The 20,461-nt window shown below is 38.6% G+C and overlaps 1 protein-coding gene across 1 annotated transcript in view; it reads left to right on the top strand.

Annotated features, from left to right (window-relative positions):
• Window positions 1–20,461, top strand: part of AUTS2 (autism susceptibility candidate 2) — a gene marked incomplete at its 5' end in the record, with an annotated part of 1,129,652 nt that overhangs the window by 558,516 nt on the left and 550,675 nt on the right. The window lies entirely within an intron of this gene.

Below are 20,461 nucleotides of genomic sequence, written 5' to 3'. Positions count from 1 at the left end.
GAGAGAGAGAGAGAGAGAGAGAGAGAGAGAAACCAATTTTTTGTTCCACTTATTTATGCAACCATTGGTTGACTCTTGTATGTGCCCTGACCTACGATGAAACCAGCAACCTTGGCATATTCAGAAGATGCTCTAAACAACTGAGCAACCTGCCAGGGCCTAGTCTTCTTTTAAAGAAAATGAATTTGGGTGTATATTTTGGAAGAACAGAGAGTAATAGAATAGCAATAAGATAATGAATTCTAAATATGTGTCTAAATCTGGGTCTGGAAAAATCCTAAGCATATTTAGAAATTTTTATTAGGTTTAATGTGACAGATATAACTCTTTAATAGTTAAGAATAAAAAGATCTTTGTGGGTTGGTGAATGACTGAACTTTCAAATTTTACTCCTAGAAATACATATTTTGAATCAGTAACTGTTGAGGTCATAATGTTTTTGCCCTAAATATTAGACCATAATTATTCATCATTAATCTTATTATCAGGTTACCCCAATATATAAGGTATTCTCTTACAGAAAAGAATATAATTTTAGTTTTCATGTTCATAATTGACATAATAATAGCTCCCCTTCTCAGGAGAAGTATGAATAATTCTTCAAATTCAGAGTAAGAATAATTGATTTTGTAATTTACAGCCCTACTAAACTAATAGAGACTTCAGAAGAGTGGTATGCTCATAATCCAAGTAAAAGATTCTCATTTTACAAGTGTGTTTAGATAGTCTTCGAAGATGAGGCAGATATAAAACTGGGTACCAGTGTTTAGGGTTCATTTTGATGAGTTATTGCATGTAGCAAACATGGGCCGGCCTATTTGTAAACTTTCTTCAAATATGAGGGTGTGGGGTTTTTTTTTTAGTTAAGGACAAAAGATGCCCTGACTGGTGTGTCTCAGTTGATTGAGTGTCATCCCATGCACCGAAAGGTCGATTCCCAGTCAGTGCACATACCAAGGTTGCAGGCTCAATCCCTAATCAGGAGGCAACCGATTGATACTTCTCACCTCAGTATTTCTCTCACTCTCTCCGTCTCCCTTCCTCTCTCTCTAAAATCAATAAAAACATATTTTTTTCCAAAAAAAAAAAGAAAGGAAAAAATCTTCTGGATCAAGTACTTCAAATGTGTGTGGAGGTTTTTTGTTTTTTGGTTTTTTTTTTGGGGGGGGGAGGGAATGGTAAAAAGCTTATGAAAAATGACTGTTAATCCTTCTTTAAAATAATTATGTTACCACTATCCTACCACCCAAAATCCTATTCCTTCCCTTAGCCTTTGGAAGGGTTTAGGGCCATTTATTTTATTTTTTTAATTATGAATGGCATATGGTTGTAGGGGTTTTTTGTTTTTTTTTTTGGGGGGGGGAGGGAATGGTAAAAAGCTTATGAAAAATGACTGTTAATCCTTCTTTAAAATAATTATGTTACCACTATCCTACCACCCAAAATCCTATTCCTTCCCCTAGCCTTTGGAAGGGTTTAGGGCCATGAGTTTAACATTTTTATTTTATTTTTTTAATTATGAATGCCATATGGTTATAGAGTTGTTGTTTTTTTAAAAAATTATGTATTTTTATTGATTTTAGAGAGGAAAGGAGAGGGAGAGAGAGATAGAAACATCAATGATCAGAGAGAATCATTAATTGCTGTCCCTTGCATGCCCCTTATTGGTGATTGAGCCTGCACCCCGGGCATGTGCCTGTCTAGGAATCGAACTGAGACCTCCTGGTTCATTGTGCAACACTCAACCAGGTTTGCGTGAAATATGTTCACTGTAAGTCAGAAGGAATTTATGATGCCTAGGGTTCATTTAAATATCTATAATGTCAATATATACAATAATCTTCACAATAAATGTTAAGGAATATGATTTTCCATTTCATTGTAATACTTGCTAGTTATTTTCTCTAGTTAAATGGGGACTGACATGTCGTAGGTAGTAACATCACATATATATGGGTTTCTAATAAAACTTTACTTGCTGCTTAATTTTCTAACATTGCATCATTTCCTAAGTTGTCTCGGGAATCGAATATAATTGCTGTAATATTTGCTAATAATGGGAAACTATAAATCCCCTCATTTTGCTGAGAATCAGATGAAGAGAGATTTCAAATAACAAAGCTTTCTATTTAAAAAAAACCAAACCAAAAACATTGTCATCTACCACCCCTCAAAAGGCAATTTGATAACTAAATATTAATTTTAATACTTTATATCATTTCCATGTGTTTTTTGGTAGTAACAGTAAGTGCATAGACATTACAGATTACAGAATTTTATGTTCAAAGGTCTCTTTATTTGAAATTCGATTTACTAAGGGCAAGTTATCTTTATGACATTCTTTATTTAATTCCCTCATTGAACACATTGAAAGGGCTAGAGAGAAATTAGAATAATGATCCTAATTCCATTTGGTTGTGTTAGATTCACCAAATGACAGACGGAAATTTCAGCCTTGCAGGGTCCACTGCCAGGTACAATAGTTATCTGCACTCAGAGAGATTCATTAATTGCACTGTGTGGCTAAACTCATTGAAAGAGATAACTGATCCTGTCTCAAATTTGAGGTCTTCTTTAATGTGGGAAGTCAGTACACCATTGTTCTCAAGCTGTCAGATTGCATGCTATTGTACCAGGCTCAGAGGAATTGGTGTCAGAGATTTCAGGCATATAGGGACAAGAGGAGGATCACAATAGAAGTGCATTCTTCCCCCTTGTTCCTGACTGTGTTTTGACCACCTGTCTGTTACCCTTTGTGGTTGGTTCTATTCTGAGAGGAGTATGAGGGACAGCGCTGAAGATGGGGCCTTTGCTGCTAGATTATTGCCATTAACCAGCTTTCATGGCTTTTGTGGGAGCCTCCTTTTCATTAGTATTTGCAACATGTTCACCAGCAAAATGATTATGTTAGGCAGAGACATCACATCACTTACATTTCATAGCTCAGTGCAATTTTCATAAACTGCGCGGCAACATCCAAAAAAACATGACTCAGAATTAGAGTTTCAGAAGATTATTATATAGACATTATTTCCCTCAGGTCACGGGCTTTAGTCAAATTTGGAGGAGAATGAAATTGCCAACAGTGAAAAGCAGACAGAAAGGTATGAGTTCATGAGCAGAGAAATAACATTTTCATTTGTTCCTTCCCCATGGGAAAGATTCAGCATTCCGGTAAATGGAGACGGTTATAAGAAATGAATTTTTGTCAGCAGGGATGTGATTTTAAGGCTCACTTATCCATTGGCAATCTAGATTTCTAACCCCAGGAATCTAGGAAATTGCTACAGAATGTAGTCTTTATTATAAACAAGTTTTGTGTGTTTTTTTTCTAGTAGTTTTTGCTCCCTTCCTTTCTTGCTCAGAGATTTTAAGATGGACTACCTTTTTTTTTTTTACCTTTCAGGAGTCAGATGACTGCAGAATTTCCCCATCCGCCATGAGTTTCTCCTCATTGCTGATGCTTTGTGATGGAAACCTTTTTCTCCTACCAAGCGTCCTCCATTCTCCGCTTGCCTTTCCTAACCCCTCTGTTCAGCACACAGTGCCATGGTCCTGGGAGCCAGGAAGCTTGCTGGTGCTGAATCCTGGGCCTCTGCCTCTATTCCCAGCATCTGCAGCACATCTCCTGATGTTGCTGCTACTCTGTGCTCAGTCTTTTTTCTGTCTATGTACCTGCGAGAGTAAAGCAGGAAAAATGGCTTTCTAGGTAGCTCTCATTTTACTCAGGTATAAAGAGCAAGGATTTGCAATGATTTCTGTAGGGTAATCCCAGACAACCTTCTTCATAATTAAAGAATGTTCTTTCATGGGAAATTTTACTTTCCTTCTCAATTTCATCTGATGCTTCTTATCCCATTACTCATTCAAATTCTATGCAGAGGTTGTCCTGCTAGCTATGGTACATCCTTGAGAGCAGCAGACATTTCATATACCCTAAACCCTTCATTTCTAGAGATGCAGAGAGGTTCTGTAACATTAATCTCACCTTTATATTTTTCAATTTTTAATAACTGGGAAATATGTATATCTAATGCCTTTCTCCTCTGTGCATTTTTGCACATTTTAATATCTCTCTCAACACCATAAACTATTTTCCTGGCTGTATTTTTATTAGAAAATGTTATTGCCTGCCAACGTTTACTGAAAGCAAATCGCATTTGCTTTCATTATTATTATGTCTACAATATAATCGTTGTGATTGCACTTGATTAATAAGTGAGAAATGATTGCTTTAACTGAGCTCATGGGATTTGGCCCCTGCAAGTCATCATAATTTATAAACTTTCCCCCCAAACATCCAAAGCTTCTGGGAGAAAGGATATTAGGGTGAGAAAGAATATCTAGTTTACTGCAGAGTGCACCCAAGCACATACTTTGATTTCCTTGTGTGTGGTGTCGTAAAGGATTCATTGAACTGGCCAGTGTTGGCATTTTCTGGTATTCTGTGGAATCCAAGCAGTTACCTGAAAATTACTCATTGGCCAGAGCCATAGAGTCTCAATGACTACCATCTGGAGCCAGGGACAGGATGTCTTAGATTCTTGACACTTGCTCAGAAGCAACTAACTCTAGAGAAATTGTTCAACTTTCTGGTCATTTTCAGTTTCTTCTTCTGTGAAATGGCAATGAGTTTGCTTGTTCAAATCACTATTACTGTTTTTCTCAGCAGTGCTTGTGTGAAAGAAATGTTATTATGGATTTAAACTCCCAGAAACAGTTAACCCACCATGCTTGCCCAAACCATTTCATAATACTTAGTCTTCTTGATTAAGAAGATAAGAGTAAAACTGTTAACTGGGATGAAGTGGTGTTAATTTAAATTTGTATCATTCTTCAAAAAATGTATTTATTTCAATATACTTGTTCTTAAAAACCCTGTAAAATGTATTCGGTGTGATTTTGCCTGAGAGAGCATGCTCTAGCAATGACAATTGCGTCTCTCTGATGACGGATTGTCTTGCACAGCCTGGAGGCCATGGTATTGGGGTGAAGTTGTTTCTGTACAAGAAATGGATATAAAATTGGAGTCTTAGGGAAGTTGGGCTGGGTTTACTCTGCACTCAAGCCACACCTGGGAAGTTGCTGTTTAATAAGTAAATTGCTGATATGAACTGTTTTCTCCATGTTTTACCTCTTTTTTTTTCTTAAAACCAAATAAAAAGTACATTAGCCATACTTGAAAAAGCAAGAATATCATTATTAGGGTCTTGACAGGAGACATAGAATGCTCAGAAGGTCTGACTTGATTAAATGCTTTGCCTCTAGATTTTCAAAATTTCAAAGGAGGTATTCTGTCAATAAGTTTCCAAATTTTATATATAATAATAATTATGAATTATGATTCAAGCAATTGAGCTGTGACTGTGTGCCAGGCACTGTTCTAAGCATGTTTCAGGTAATAACTATTCCTCCCAACCACTTCATCAAGAAGGCACTGTTACCATTTCCATTTTTTCAGTAAGGAAACTGAGGCATAGAAAGGGTCAGGAGTCTAAGGTCATATAGGTAGTTGCTGGCTGAGCCAGGGTTTGAATAGCCTGAGAGGAGAACCTGTGCTCATAACCATGTCACCGTGCTGCTTCGGAGGTGGAGGGGCATGGGGGAGATCCAGACTTTCTCACTTTTGCTGTGGGCTTTGCATGTTATTTGATGAGATATTCTATTTATAGTATCTCGTGTCATTTCTAAGCAATTCTACCTGGTGGATTTTATTATTGACATTTTACAAATGAAGAAATTGAGACTTTGATTATGAGGCTGGTGGTAACTGAGGGAGCAAAGATTTGAACCTTATAACACAAAGTCAGGTTCTGGCCTGGGATGTCATTAAGGAAAGGAATTTTCTCCCCAAGAAAGTCATTTTCATCATGTGCAAGAGATGTAAGTTTCCGGTTCACCATCACATCCCTAGCTAGGATTTGTGTTTTCTTTTTGCATTAAATCTGTTTGAACTGCATTGGGGTGATCTCATTTATTTCTAGCCCCACAATTTCTTCAAGCCATTGCTGATGTACACTGGTTCTTCTTCCTGTTAGTGGTTTGTGTTTGATTGCTTGATCATCTACAATTAATATCATTCTTTTTTCATTTGTCATTTTTGAGAAATTAATTTTTGGACCCCTGATATTATGTCTTTTAGCCTCCTGAAGAGTGAGTGTCCCTGTGGTGTCATTAACCCCTTTACAATGTCCTGAGAACATTTTAAGAGAAATATGAATGGCAGCACCACTTGGATACCAATTAAAATTAACGTTCTTTTTGAGTGACCACTGTCTTTAATCCTGGGAAGACACAGAGGGTTTGTGGTCTCAGTTTCCTTTGCCATTACTGACATCATTTTGAACTTCCTGGTGTAACAAAATGGGATTTTATTCATCAAAATAAGCTGACGAATAAAATAGAACCAGAGGCATGGAAACATGAAACAGACTGACGAATCTCAGAGGGAAGGGTGGAGGGGAGGCTAGGAAAGATAAAACAAAGAACTTAGGTGCATATATACATTGCCCATGGACACAGGCAACAGTGTGGTGAAGTTCCACTGATGACTTCTTGTTAGTGCCACGTGTCTGGGCCACTGATACCCCATGATGGAAAAAAAAAAAAAGAAAGAAAAAGACAGTGTGGTGAAGGCCTGGGGCAGGGCGAGAACCCAGTGGAGGGGGGCAGTAGGGGAAGGGGGAATATCTGTACTACTCTCAACAATAAAGATAAATGACTTTAATGGGAAGTTGTTTTTTTTCCCTGTTGCAGTGGGAGAATAGCCAGTTTACATATAGCTATATATTGCTAAAAATATAGAATAGACTTTCAGCAGGTCCCACCAAGGCCTGGTGAATCTCCACTGTTGTAGATAAAGTCCTGGGATGTATTTTGAAATGCCTTGGCAGCAGGTGGGCAGCAGCTTAAGGACCTGGTGTGACTCATGGGCAAGTCTGTGCTCCAGGTTGTGTATGACTGTTTTAATGGGCCATCTCATTTTCCTGCCTTGTCTTCTCTTCTGTTTACCTTGGCTCCACCTTTGGCTCAGCTGGATACCATGGGCTTCACCTGAGTCATTTGAAATGGAACCCATCACAGAGGTCTCCAGCCACGCCTGTACAAGTGGAGAAAATTCATGGGGTTGTGAGTCTGCATATAATTCACATTGTCTTAGACATGTCTTTGAGTCCAAATAAATACATCCCTTTTCCTCCTTGATTTTAGTGGTTAATTATGCAGGCCCTGGAGAATGGGTTTTAATTACCCCCAGGGCAAGAGTGGGGTTCTTCAGGAGCAGCTGTGGTGATCACGGCATGTTCCCTTGTGCTTTTCTCCTCATTCGTTTTTAACACCTGCACATCATCGCTTTCCTGGCACCTCCAGCAGTGTCACTTGCTGGCTTGGCAAACTAGAGAGACTCTCAAACCCATTTCTTACTTCCCGATTCCATGTGGAGTATTTTTATCACATGATGTCTTGGCAGATGTTTTCTGGAAATCTCTACTTAACCTTTTCACAGCTCTGCTGAAGAATGGTGAACTGGACCCACCTACTCTACTTGTGAAGTGGGATTTCCCCAGAGACAGGAATGGGAGGCAGAAACCCAAGGTTCAAGGCTCCTTCTCTACTTATAAAGTTGTTCACTATACTTAGTTTACATTTTCTGATCTAGAAGGAATTGCAGGACCCTGAGGCCAACTCTTTCTAGCTTGCCACCAGCCTTGGCAAAGCCTTCATTGCAAATGCTGGGATCCGTTCTTCAGTTGTGCAGGATTGTTTCAGGGTGGTATTTTACCTCCCCACCCCCCGACTCTCAGATCTGGCTGGGATGCTCAACATAATCATTTTGCATAACTCTCAGGAGGTATTCTATAGCTGGGGTAGTGGTCCATGGAGCCCTGATGCCAGAATCTGTGATGATGTTAACAGAAAAGGACAGGGGTCGTCTCTCTGAAAAATGCCTCACAAAGGGGACCTTCTTTGCTGCCCCTGGTACATGTGGTAAGCATAGAAATAGTTTATTGTGAAAGTCTTTCAGCCACAGGTCTTTCTACGGCATAATTGTACCCTCCAGAGAAACCAAAATAAATACCAGACTAATAAACTTCAGGTTTTTAAAAATAAGTTATCCAATTGCATTCCTGTAAGAAGAAAAATGAGAGGTTGACATATTCTTATTCTGCTTTGACTCGCTTCTCATGCTGTCCTGTCCCAGCTCAGCCTTAAAATGGAAGAAAATACTTTATCATTTGAAAAAGAATGATAGCACAAAATTCAGTCTTTCAGGAGGGGAGGTGGGAAAGTAAAATTTAATGCCAACTTTGGAATTTTCTTAAAACACACACATGCTTTTTTTATTCCTTGGAGTTAGTAAATAGGTCTCTGTATTCCTGCAAAGGACGACTTCCATCCTGGTTTCCATTCATTTGTTTTTGCCTTTGGTCAAGGTCCACCTGACCCTCCCGCCAGCTCTCCTGCTCCTTCCTGTGCCATTGTCCCTCCTCATCTCCAGTTCTCCCATGAGCCCTTGGCCTCCTGTCTCTCTGTACAGTCTGGACCAAGTGTATGAACTGCAGCCTACAGATTCTGCCAGCTTTTAGCTACACATGCCTGTCACCTTCCCGGCCTAGGGTATGTCAGTGGTCTGACTTCTCTCCTTTTTTCACTGTCCTTTCTCAATCTACTTCACTAATGGTTATCTTATCCTCCATATCCTTAAATATGGCTAGTCCCCCAAAATTCCCCTGACTGTTCATTATTATTTTTGCTTTATCCTTATTTTTATTATATAAAGGCATAAAAAATAATAGAATGAACATCCATGTGCCCATCACCAACTTGAAAAGTGAGACATTTCCAGTATAGTTGAAGCTCCCATTGTAATTCTGATCATATTCTCCTCTCAGAGTCCAGGGGTAACAACCACAAATCTGAATATAGTTATTTATGTTATGGACTTCTTTGTACATGTTTTACATGCATAAATCAGTAAGTATTATATAGTATGCTTAAGATATATATTAAATTGCATCTTACTATATATATACACTTTGGCAACTTTTAAAAAAATCTTTATTGTTGAAAGTATTACAGATGTTCCCTTTGTTTGTTTGTGTGTGTTTTTTCCCATTGACACCCTTCACCCCGTACCTGCCCCTCGATGTCCCCTTTGTTTGTTTGTGTGTGTTTTTTCCCATTGACCCCCTTCACCCCGTACCTGCCCTTCCCAGGCCCTTACCACTCTATTGTCTGTGTCCATGGGTTATGCATATATGCATATAAGTTCCCTGGTTAATCACTCCCCACCTTCCCTCTGAAATTCATCATTTAGCAACTTTTTTTAACTGAACAGTATGTTTGTGAGATTAATTCAATTGCTATATTTTGCTCTTTCATTATTGTATAAAATTCTAGTTTAAAGTTATGCCACAATTTATGTATTCTATTTATGAGCATGTAGAATGTTTTTAATTTTTTGTTATTACAAATAATGCTTTGAACCTTCTTTTACAAATCTCCATGCACACATGTCCACTGTTATTTCAGCAAATTGTATTGAGCACTTATTAGCGCGTGGCATGACTGATGTATGACTGGCGAACCAGGCTCTTATCTTTCAGCTGTGTGCTCTAGAAAGGACTTTCAGGGGAATTTGGTTGCAGGAGTCTTCTCACCAGTCTTCTTAACTCTCATCTCACCTCTCATTTCACAGGTCTGTTAAAGTTGACTTCTTAAACACTTCTAATCTTTACTGTTATGCTCAGAAACATTCAATGGCTTCCTGTTACTTATGTGAGGAAGCTAATACTCCTCAGCTTGCTGTTCAAGAACGATCCTGATCTAACCTCTTTTTGGTCTTTGTACTATTTACCTCTCGAGCCTTCATTCCAGTGTCATTCTTTCTTAAATGCCTCCTGGTGACATTTCTTTACCCTTCATTGTTTTTCCTGTCTTAAACTTTATCCAGGATGTTGAAATTCTACTCCGTTTTCAAGATCCTAATGAAGTACTTTCTTATCTATGTACATCTTATATATCTCGTCTGATTCTTACTTATATTACAGTAGTTAGGTAGACATTTGCTTAGCTTACTATGAGCAGGAACCACATTGCGGATGCCTCAAACATAGTAGGAACTCATTAATTAAAATAAGCATCATATTAAATTGAATAGGTCATTTGATTCTCAGCCTTGCTGTTAAAACACTTTAATTCTGTCAATGGGAGGAAGAAGAAGATAGAGAGCTAATGTTTTCATTCTCTATTGTAGTTTTCAAACATTTCTGGCTCCCAATAAGTGCAGGTAGCTTAGTAACCAGGCAGCCATCCTTAGCAGAACACTTTCTACTTCAAGGTGGGGCAGGTTGAGGAGAAACTGACTTTGGTAAGAGAGAAGGCCTCTTCATTAAAAACAAACATATTCTTAGTTCAGCAGGATCTACCTAAGGTGACTTGAAGTAGCCCCATTCCAGTCTCGGCTAGAACTTTCAGCCTTTTGAGTGGTAGCACAGGCTGATGACCTGTCACCAATTACGGCCTTCAATTTAGCTCCTGCTCCCAGAGTTGAAGGCGGATTGTGGCAGCTTGCGAATAAGGGAAGCCTGAGTCCACTGTGTCCGCATTTCCATTTTGAAGGAAATGGCAGAAATGAGGCCAGTGGTTTGATAAATTATATAAAAAATAGTCCCTTCATGCTAATGGAGTGTGAAGAAGCTGATGTACTAGAGATGATCTATAATATTTCATATTTCTCTGAGGAGAAAAATGATAAACTTGATCATGTGTGATTTATTCATGTTTCTCCAGATGAAGAAAAAAAAAAATCCTAAAGTCAACTGCCTGTTTCTCACTCCCAGAAGCTGGCTTGTGGATTTTACACTGGATTGGAGGCTGGGCTTGTTTAGAGAAATGCCTAGAGAGATGTTGATGAATCACCAGACCTTGGGCAGTTGACTGAGAGAGGGTAGTTAGGCCAGCATCGACTCTGTTTTATCACCACGATATTAGGGTTCTATGCCATCAGTTGATAAATGTGTCAGCGATTACATTTCTCATCCAGGAATTCTCTTGCTGCCCCCTTCCCTCCAGGCTGTGGCCCTCAGTCCATCCCTGCAGCACAGCCCTGGACAGCAGTAACTTCTGTAGTCAAAGGCCTGTTCTTTGGAAGCCATGCTGGGAGGGACATGGTCTTCAGCCCCGCTGTGTGGACTCTACCCATGGGGGGTCTGGTTAATTCCCTTTCCTCTCCTTCTGCCCATCAGCCCTCAGGTCAAGGGCTGTGCAGAGCCAGAAGCTCAACTTGCTTCTGTAATAACTGAAAATGCACCCCTGGCCTGGGTCATTTCCCTCTAAATAGCCCCCTGGGGAGGTGAGAAACAGAAGTGGTCTTAGGCAACTTGATATAGCAGGTAAAATTGTGCTTTTCCTTTTTTCTGTTTTTAGTGATTTTTTTTTGGTACCCCTTCCTTTACTGGCCATTACTTACAATAGGACTCCTCTTTATAAGCCCTGCCCCACCTGGCCACTTTCTTCCTGGACTCTAACCCTTCTTCTCATCATAGGTCACCTGCCCAGATTTCCTAAGAATGCAGTTAAGACATTTGCTAATTTTACTTCTGTGATTATGTTAGTGGACGCTACAAGCTTAAGACTGACCCTTATCAAATAAATGATTTGCATTTTAATAAGACTTTTGGAGACTCCTTATAAAGGCCCTTAATAGAAAAATAACTTTCATGAATGTGTAGAGATTTGGGAAGACATGAAGGCCTTCCAGGAAGTCGCAGGAAATGCTTTATAAAGTGACCATTTTCTCCAAGTCTGCTGGGTCACCAAATGGGTGTATCTTTAAGTTTATGGCTGCCCACCTGCCTTTTTTTCAGTCTCAAACTATTCATTCATTTGTTTCAAGTCTGCTATAAATACATTTATAGGAACCACACTGGTTTCAGGAAAACAGATTTCATTGAATAGTAGGTTTCAGGTTCTTCTAGTTATTTAGAAATTTTAAAGACATCTTGGAGCGTGATTTGTAGATGGTAATGGAGTTTAGGACATACTACTGCATAATATGGCTCCTGGGCATATTGAATGTCTCAAGATGAAGGAAGGTGATTATGGCAGGTGCAGGAAAGACTTTCTGACCTTCCCTAAAGTGGGTCATAAAACCCTCCTGTGAGCAATGCCCTTGCTACATCCAGAGGAAAAGAGCTTCATTATCTCTAAAGACAGAGGAACTCAAAGAGGGTTCTGAAGGAATAGGCCTTGCTACACTTCCCCACTTTGCGACACTTACTAGTAGCTCATCCCTTTTGTCCTGGGCACTTTTCTAGGACTTCCCACTCTTCACCAAGCCTCTCATGAAACTGCCCAGGTTTAACCATCTCTTTGGTCTCTATTTGCCTATGAATGTTCCTGTGTCATGTAAAACTTTAAAATTAAATAGATTTGTATGCTTTCCTCTTGTTAATGTCTTTTGTTACAAGACCCCAACAGAGAATGCATAAGAGTAAAAAGAAAAGATAATTTTTCTCCCTCACAATTCTAACAATCACAAAGGGACAGTAAAAGGCTGGGCATTCTTCTTACTCCAGAGCAGCGGTTCTCAACCTGTGGGTCGCGACCCCTTTGGGGGTCGAACGACCCTTTCACAGGGATCGCCTAAGACCATTGGAAAACACATATATAATTACATGTTGTTTTTGTGATTAATCACTATGCTTTAATTATGTTCAATTTGTAACAGTGAAATTGGGGGTCACCACAACATGAGGAACTGTATTAAAGGGTCGCGGCATTAGGAAGGTTGAGAACCACTGCTCCAGAGGTTTGGGACAAATGATAAAAGCCAGCAGAAGGCAAGAATTTCGGCCAACCCAGTTTCTAAATCTCTGTCTGTAATGCCCTGTCAGGAGAAGAAGGCAGCTCTGGCCGGGTTGCTCAGTTGGTTGGAGCTCTGTTCCATACACCAGAAGTTTGAGGGCTCGATTCCTGGTGAAGGCACATGCCTAGATTGTGGGTTGGATGCCTTGTCGGGTGTGTACAGGAGGCAACCAATGGATTGTTTCTCTCTCACATGGATTTCTCTCTCTCTCTCTCTCTCAGAGAGAGAGAGAGAGAGAGGAAAACCTTTCTCCTTGGACCATCCTTTCTAAATTCAGATTAGCAGGAGAAAAACCTGTGTAATAAATACATCTGTACACTTTTTTTCTTGTTAATCTGTGACTTGTTACAGGGGCCCCAGCTGAGTATTTAGAAGGGAAATAGGAAAAGATATTTTTCCAACCCAAGCAGAAGTCTGTTTATTCCCTTTCATTGGGACTATTAGAGAGTTTGCCTTCCCTCATGTGTTTCCTATCTGCTTCACGTGAGATCTTCTATATTGTGGCAGCCTCGGATTTAATGATCCTGGAGTAGAGTCAGAACATTGTGGTGAAGAGTGTGATCAGATGAGATAATATTAGACGTTTAGGTGGGATAATTATAAAACAAATCAGATCCAAAAGTTCTATCTTATAGAACTTAATTTAAAAAAATGTAAATACAGACATAAACCAGTTTTGTTTGTTTAAACTAAAGGTTCACTCTCTTGGACTTGGGATACCTAGTTTTGAGTATTAGATTTTATTCAAATAATTTAACAACTCTGTGTCTTTAATTTCCTCATCGGTAAAGAGAAGTGACATTATATATATGAAAGGCTAATATGCTAAGTGTCCCTCCAGGTAATGACATCACGCAGCAATGCCCGGCTTCCTCTCCCTAGTGACTAGCCTCCTTGCAGTTTCTTCAGCCCAGGAACATGACTTGCTTTATAGCCAGGTAGAAACATTTACACTTTAACCAAATGTCTGTGAAGCGTTTTCCCGTGCCTCATCTCATTTGATCCTCGCGGAAGTCCTGGAGTAGGTAGATAGGAGACTTGGTGGAATCCTATTTTCTTTTCATTAGCTGGAAAATGAAGATTTAGAAAGCTTAGAAACTTGACCTGACTGAAAAGAAGTAAGAAATGGTGGACCTTGAAAATGACTTCAGGTTTTCTCACTGTGCAGAATATAGTCAAATACTGCTACAGTTAAGTATTTTACCCTTTGTTCTCCCTACGTGATCTACAATAATAATCTGCTTCATGTTGATATTTACTGCTGTGTTGCTGACAATTACCTGAAAGAGAAGTTGGGGTGCTTCACTGGACTGGAAAAAGTTTAGCTAAATCAGAAAGCAGGTCTAATTAAGCAAGTTTATTCTATATTTATAAAAGGCTAAGTTGACTCGCACATGTGCAATACAGATGAAGTTCTTGCTGGCGCCAATCACATGCATGTATTTCGATCTGTCATTGTTGATCATGAATTTGGTTGACACTTCTATTATAGAGAAAGGGTGAATAGTGATATTAAAATATTTCTTCTAATTAATTTCCTTTTAATATGCATGAATTTGTGTACCGGGCCACTAGTATTAAATAATGAAAATGTAAGTACTGCTTTTGCATCAAGTGCCAATTAACTTATATGGTATTTAACTTGCTATTGTAGAAGTAGTACTGTAATAGTATTCAATTTGGGTAATCATTTTCTCAGTTGCTTTCTTTAATGGGAGCCATCTTCTGTGTCTGTGCATAGTCAAGCCATCCCTAAGACTTGACATGGCAAGAAAAATCCCACAGACCAATATTATAGAGCCATTATCTGCTCTCACACCCTGCTGACTTGCACAGCTGGGAAACCCCCCACAAGTTTGCATGAAGCACTCTCATTAATTAACCATGGACTAAGGGAGGTTTCTTCTAACTGTTCCCTGGCCAGAATAGCTTACGGCCAAAGAAAGCTTCACCAACACTCCTATAATGTTGTTCTATCATTTTGTAACAGTTGAAAGAACTGATATTCTAAGAAGGAAGCAGAAGTATCTATCCCAGTTTGGCCAATAAAGGTGGGTTTTTGAGAGACATTTCAAAGAGTAAGATTTTCTTTAAGAAGAGTCAGCATATCATTTCCACACATTACTTGTGATTTGTTAGTTTTTCAATCAACAAATTTTCCTAGATTTTTTTTTTCTGGAGACTATATTCAAATAAGTATAAATACTTATGCCTGACCTCAAGATGAAAACCAACTGGGTAAATACCAATAAAAAGATGATTATCCAAAGAATGTAGAAAGTAATTCCCAAACTAGCCACAGAGGAGGCAAATACTAAGGCTAAAGGGAAAAGTCCGTGCAGAAGCTGGGAAGGCGTCCCAGGAGCTTCACCTCCCAGAAATGAGCCTTTCTGGTTCTGACCTCCATTTCTTCTGGAACTGAGGCCCCGCATCATTTCCCTCTGGCTGCGTCATTGTGGATTGTGTGCCTCTCCCTCTACATGTAATTCTTGTTATTCTTGTTAGTATTCCCAGGTTTTAGGACAGCACCTGAACCTCATGTATGGTCAATGTTTACTTTTTGAATGATGAAGTAAATGAAGCAAAGAATCTTATATACAACTCTCTTCTTAACTAGACAGAGGTTTGACTGTTCAAAGTTTGAGTCTTTTTCAACCCTCTATTTTTTTTGGTCCAAAGGCTGTCTGAAACCAAAGAAGAAAAAATTCCCTTGTATTGATATAGTGGCTATAGACAAGCACTTTCAGAAGTTAGAGATGTGCCTCTGAGGAAACCAAACTCAAGGAAAGTCCTGTTCTTATAATATTAAATTATGTTTTGTGACTGAGCTAGATGCATACCTGGATTTCTTTGGGTGCTTCCTTTCTTTCAGCCTATATTTTGGCATAAGCTGCACATATTTCAGAATTATTCATCCTAATTATAATCTATAGATGAAAGTGAGATAAATGTGCCTGTCCCCAAATGTGACTATTAATGCTTTTGAAATACTGATACATTGCATTATATAGTTATTTATGCATGTCTCCTCTGTTAGATTTTAAAGTTCTTGAAGTAACGTTTTATTTATTTTTGTATTTCCATTGCTTAGCAGAGGATAGCATGTAGTAGACCCTTCATGAATTGCTACTCACTAGTGTTCTGTGGAAATTCATTTCAACACCTGGAGCATTGTTCTTACCGATTAGGGATAGCAAATAATTTGAGACATAAAAGCCAAAGGTTTTGATTTGGGCCCAGATGACATTATACTGCTTTTTCTGATCTTGATAATAAAATCAGTGCCTTTTTGAGGCCTTTTCTGGTGTGTGAGATGCCACTTGTCTTACTATTTATGATGGCAGAAGGATATGTATCACATGCAGCTGAAGATCGAACAAGTTATTTAATTGTGGCTTGCAAAGAAAGAAGAGCTGAAGTGAGGCCATGTTTTATGCTATTTAGGATTGAAATCAGTCATTTATTGTCATTCTACTTTTGGACATCATAAGCTTTTCAGAAGCATTAATAACCTAGACTCCGGCCTCTATAGTTTAAACTTTCAGGTCTTTCCATATGTGGATCGATTGATATATGATATAAGTTTTACATTATTCTCGGACTATGTCATCACTAGTGGCATCAGTGGTGCTTTGCTCTGCTGGCCTTTGGGATTGGTGTGAGAGTGAGGGATCTAGACTTAGAGTTTATTTGAGCCAAACTGACAATATTTGCCAGGGAGTTAAGATCACAAATGCTCCAGAAAATAACAGTTTTGCAGTTTCTTTTATGGATTTGAAATTAAGGAGTGAACATAAGGAAGATTACGTGGAGGTGGGAGAAAGCAAGGCAGGATGGGATTATAGAAGAGTTAAGATTATTTTCTCTCTTGAGGGTGTTCAAGAGGGTTCTGAAAAGAGGCATTTCAAAGGACTTGTATGCATGCATATCAATGCATATCAGCCTGACCAATGGACACAGACAACAGGGGTGAGGGCATGTGCTGGGGGATGGGGGTGGCCAGGGATAGGGGGATGAGGACACATATGTAATACCTTAATCAATAAAGAAATTAAAAGTCAAAAAGAAACAAAAAACAAAGGTTTGTTAACCTAAGTGCATAGAAGGAATGGATGGGTCTTGCTTAAGGCAAAGATAGGCCTTTTACTGAAAAGTTATGTGCCTGGGGCATGACTTCCCACCATGACCTGCCCGGTCAGGAGTTGATGATTTCTTGCAGCACTCCTTTCATGTCCACACATGTTTTCGAAAATGAGGATTTCCAAAAGAAATACGGTCCACTTTGAAGGAGATAATCACAGGACATATTTTAGTATGGATTGGTCCTACCTATTAGAATGAAATTTTAGTATTGGTGTTGGCAAAAAGTAATTTCTTAGTGGCTTCACTTATCATAGTTGAGGTGCATTATCAATACAACTATATATAGATTGCATTTTATGGGAATTGTGGCCTGATATCTAAAAAAAAACTGAAAAGGCATTTCAAAGATGCTTATTTAAGCATTTCTATTGGCTTAAATAAGAAGTGTTAGGAAGGTTTGATTCGGTCGGTCTCTTTTCTGTTTAAGATAAGGTGTTTATACTCTTGTCAAATTGTTTTTGTGTGTGAGTTGGTTATTGCTTATTAATACATTGTGACTTTTTAATTATATTTTCTAACTACCATTCCTCAACATAAATTGCCCAGATATTGCAAAGACGGATGGTGGTAATGAAAAGGATTTTTAACACTTATGAAACACTTAAAATGTATAATTATAATAAAGCAATTTTATGAGATAGGCACTCTTATTATCCGTGTTTTCCAGAAAAGAAACTGAGGCACCAGAGGTTAAATAACATGTCAAAGTCTTGTAGCTATTAAGTGGTTGAATCAGGATTCAAGCTCAGGTGTTATGGCTCCATAATCCATGCTCTTAACCACTAATCTATGTACCGCCTTTGCAAATCTGATTTGGACTTGACAATGAATTTAATGGATTAGTAGGAGATTAGTAGGGAAGCCATTCCAAAGAATTTTAAAAATATACGGACATGGGCTCGCTTCAGCAGAACATACACTAAAATTGGAATGATACAAAAAAGATTAGCATGGCCCCTGTGCAATGATGACAAGCAAATTCATGAAAAATTCTGTATTTAAAAATATATGATAAATATCACATGATCTCACTCATTTGTGGACTATAATGAACAACATAAATGGATGAACAAAAACAGATTTAGAGACAGAGAAGCATCAATCAGATGCTCAAACCTCAGAGGGAAGGTAGGGGAGAGTGGGGGTAAGGGGAAAAGGTCAACCAAAGGACTTGTATGCATGCATATAAGCATAAGCGATGGACGCAGACAACGGGGAGTGAGGGTGAGGGCAAGACTGGGGGGATGAGGGGACAATGGGGGGATAAAGACACATTTGTAATACCTTAATCAATAAAAAGTTAAAAAATAAAAATAAAAATATATATGGACTTGGGAATATAACTAGTGAAAGTGAAGAGGTTCCATTCCATTTTTTTGGTAACATTCTAGTCTTATCATGATGGTCACATATGTAGAATAGTGTTTAGGATGTTTATAGTTTAAGAATAGTGTTTGTTGTTTTTATGATGGTTTTCAGGAAAAGTTTAAGAAAATGACCACTTTATCCTTGATCTAAGATATCTTAGATCTTATGGATATATGGAAATAAACTAAGATAATTAAGTATCTACCATTTATTCTGGCTTCTGATTGAGATGTTTGCATGAATATTTTCCCTTAAGACTTGTCTTTCAGGTGCATATAGACTGGATTATGCTTAAATATGCATGTGGTCAAGGCTTTCCTCTTTGATTAAGAGGCCATCTTGTGAAAAATTAGACAGCAATAAAGCAATCATCTCAGCCTTGATTTTCCATGAGGGAAGCTTTATCACAGCTGCTACTAATTCTTGATATTAAAGTCATCTGAACTTATTATTCAAATTAATGGATTCTTAGACTACATAAATTTCAATGGGCTCTTCTGTTGATATCAAATATCTACTAGTGAGAAACAGCATGTGTATTAATAAGACAAAAAGGAAGAATATAGATTGTAGACATGCTCAACTGGACTTGTTTTGGAATCACACCAAAGAAAAGGAAATTGCTCGTGCCTGTGCCAAGTAACTAAAATATGTTTTTGTAATATTAATGGTGATCAGCACTCTTGGGCCATCATTACTCCTGCCAGAGTGACTTTACTGTTTCTCCACTAAAGGGAGGAGTCTAAAGCCTTGAGCATGTAATAATTTACTTGGTAAAGTCCAGATTTTTGATAAACAAGCCATATTAAACCCCACCCAAATTAGTTAACAAGTGATAAATCTTACATTTATGTCCTTATCCTCTTACTTTCATTAACATTGGTGATACACTGACAATTATTGAGTGCATATGTGCCAGGGACTTGCTAAGTGCTTTTATATGGGCATATACATATTTTATTGAGGCTAGGATTATGATTCCACAACTGCTGCTTAATAAGAGCCAGCCTTGAAAGGCCAAGGATTTTTGTTTTTTGTTTGTTTCTTTGTGGACTTTCTTTGTTTTGTTTTTTTTGAGAATTTTTGAGTTTGAGCCATACTGACAACAATTGCCAGGAAGCAAAGGATTGAGAAAATACTCTGGAAAATGGCAGTTTTACAGCTTATTTTTATACATTAAAATAGAAGGAAGAGATGTGAGTGGGACATGAAATCCATTGCTGGTAGACTAGGGGAGTGAGAGAAAGCAAAATGGGAGAAAATCTCTAGGATTTGATAAAAGGCAAAGTGGAGAGACACATACTTCTTTTACTTTGGTGAGTATAGGATAGTTAACATTTACAACACATAGAGATGGTATGTGGGCAACAAGACAACAGTGAGGTTTTGTGCTCTGGTGCCTGCTGTTGTGCCTTTGTGAGATCTGAAAAAGAAAAATCTAACATTTTAAAGGTATGTTATCTTTCATGCACAAAGACAATAGATAGGCTCAATTAAAGTAAAGATTAACCTTTGTCAAGGAAGTGATAGGCCTAAGGAAAGGCCAAGTTTTTTAGAGAAGGTCTTCAAGGCAAGAAAGGAGGGCTGCTGCTCTGAGAAGGGCCGGGAGGCTGCAGGGATGACAGTGCTTTGAGATTGGAAATGCAGATGAGATCTCCCTGGTGTGGGAATAATTACAGACATATGCTGAGGGACAGGGGGAGGGGAGGGGCAGTCTCCATCAATAGAGTGGACATTAGTTGGGTTACCTGTGATTCTGTCTGAAATAAGGAGCCCATCAGTTGTGAGCTTGAGAAAAAGAATTGTAGGGTTTGCTGATTATACCCTGAATTTGAAGAATGATAAGAACTAAGCCCTATATTTTCTTTAGAACTTTCTTAAGAACTTTGTATGAGGCTGGCTCTTAGTATCTTCTAAATATGAGCTGTGTGCCCTGTTGTTAGGGAGTTCCACCGTTTCCTAGCCTGTGGACATAAATGGGTGTTTTGTTTCCTTTATTATCTAGTTACTAGAGGCCCGATGCACGAAATTCGTGCAAGCGTAGGCCTTCCTTACCCCAGCTGCTGGCACCGGCTTCCCTCT

Source organism: Myotis brandtii, unplaced genomic scaffold (assembly GCF_000412655.1).
Source record: "Myotis brandtii unplaced genomic scaffold, ASM41265v1 scaffold363, whole genome shotgun sequence".
NCBI classification, from domain to species: domain Eukaryota; kingdom Metazoa; phylum Chordata; class Mammalia; order Chiroptera; family Vespertilionidae; genus Myotis; species Myotis brandtii.
The sequence above is the reverse complement of the archived record's forward strand: the minus strand, read 5'-3'. Positions and strand labels throughout refer to the sequence as shown.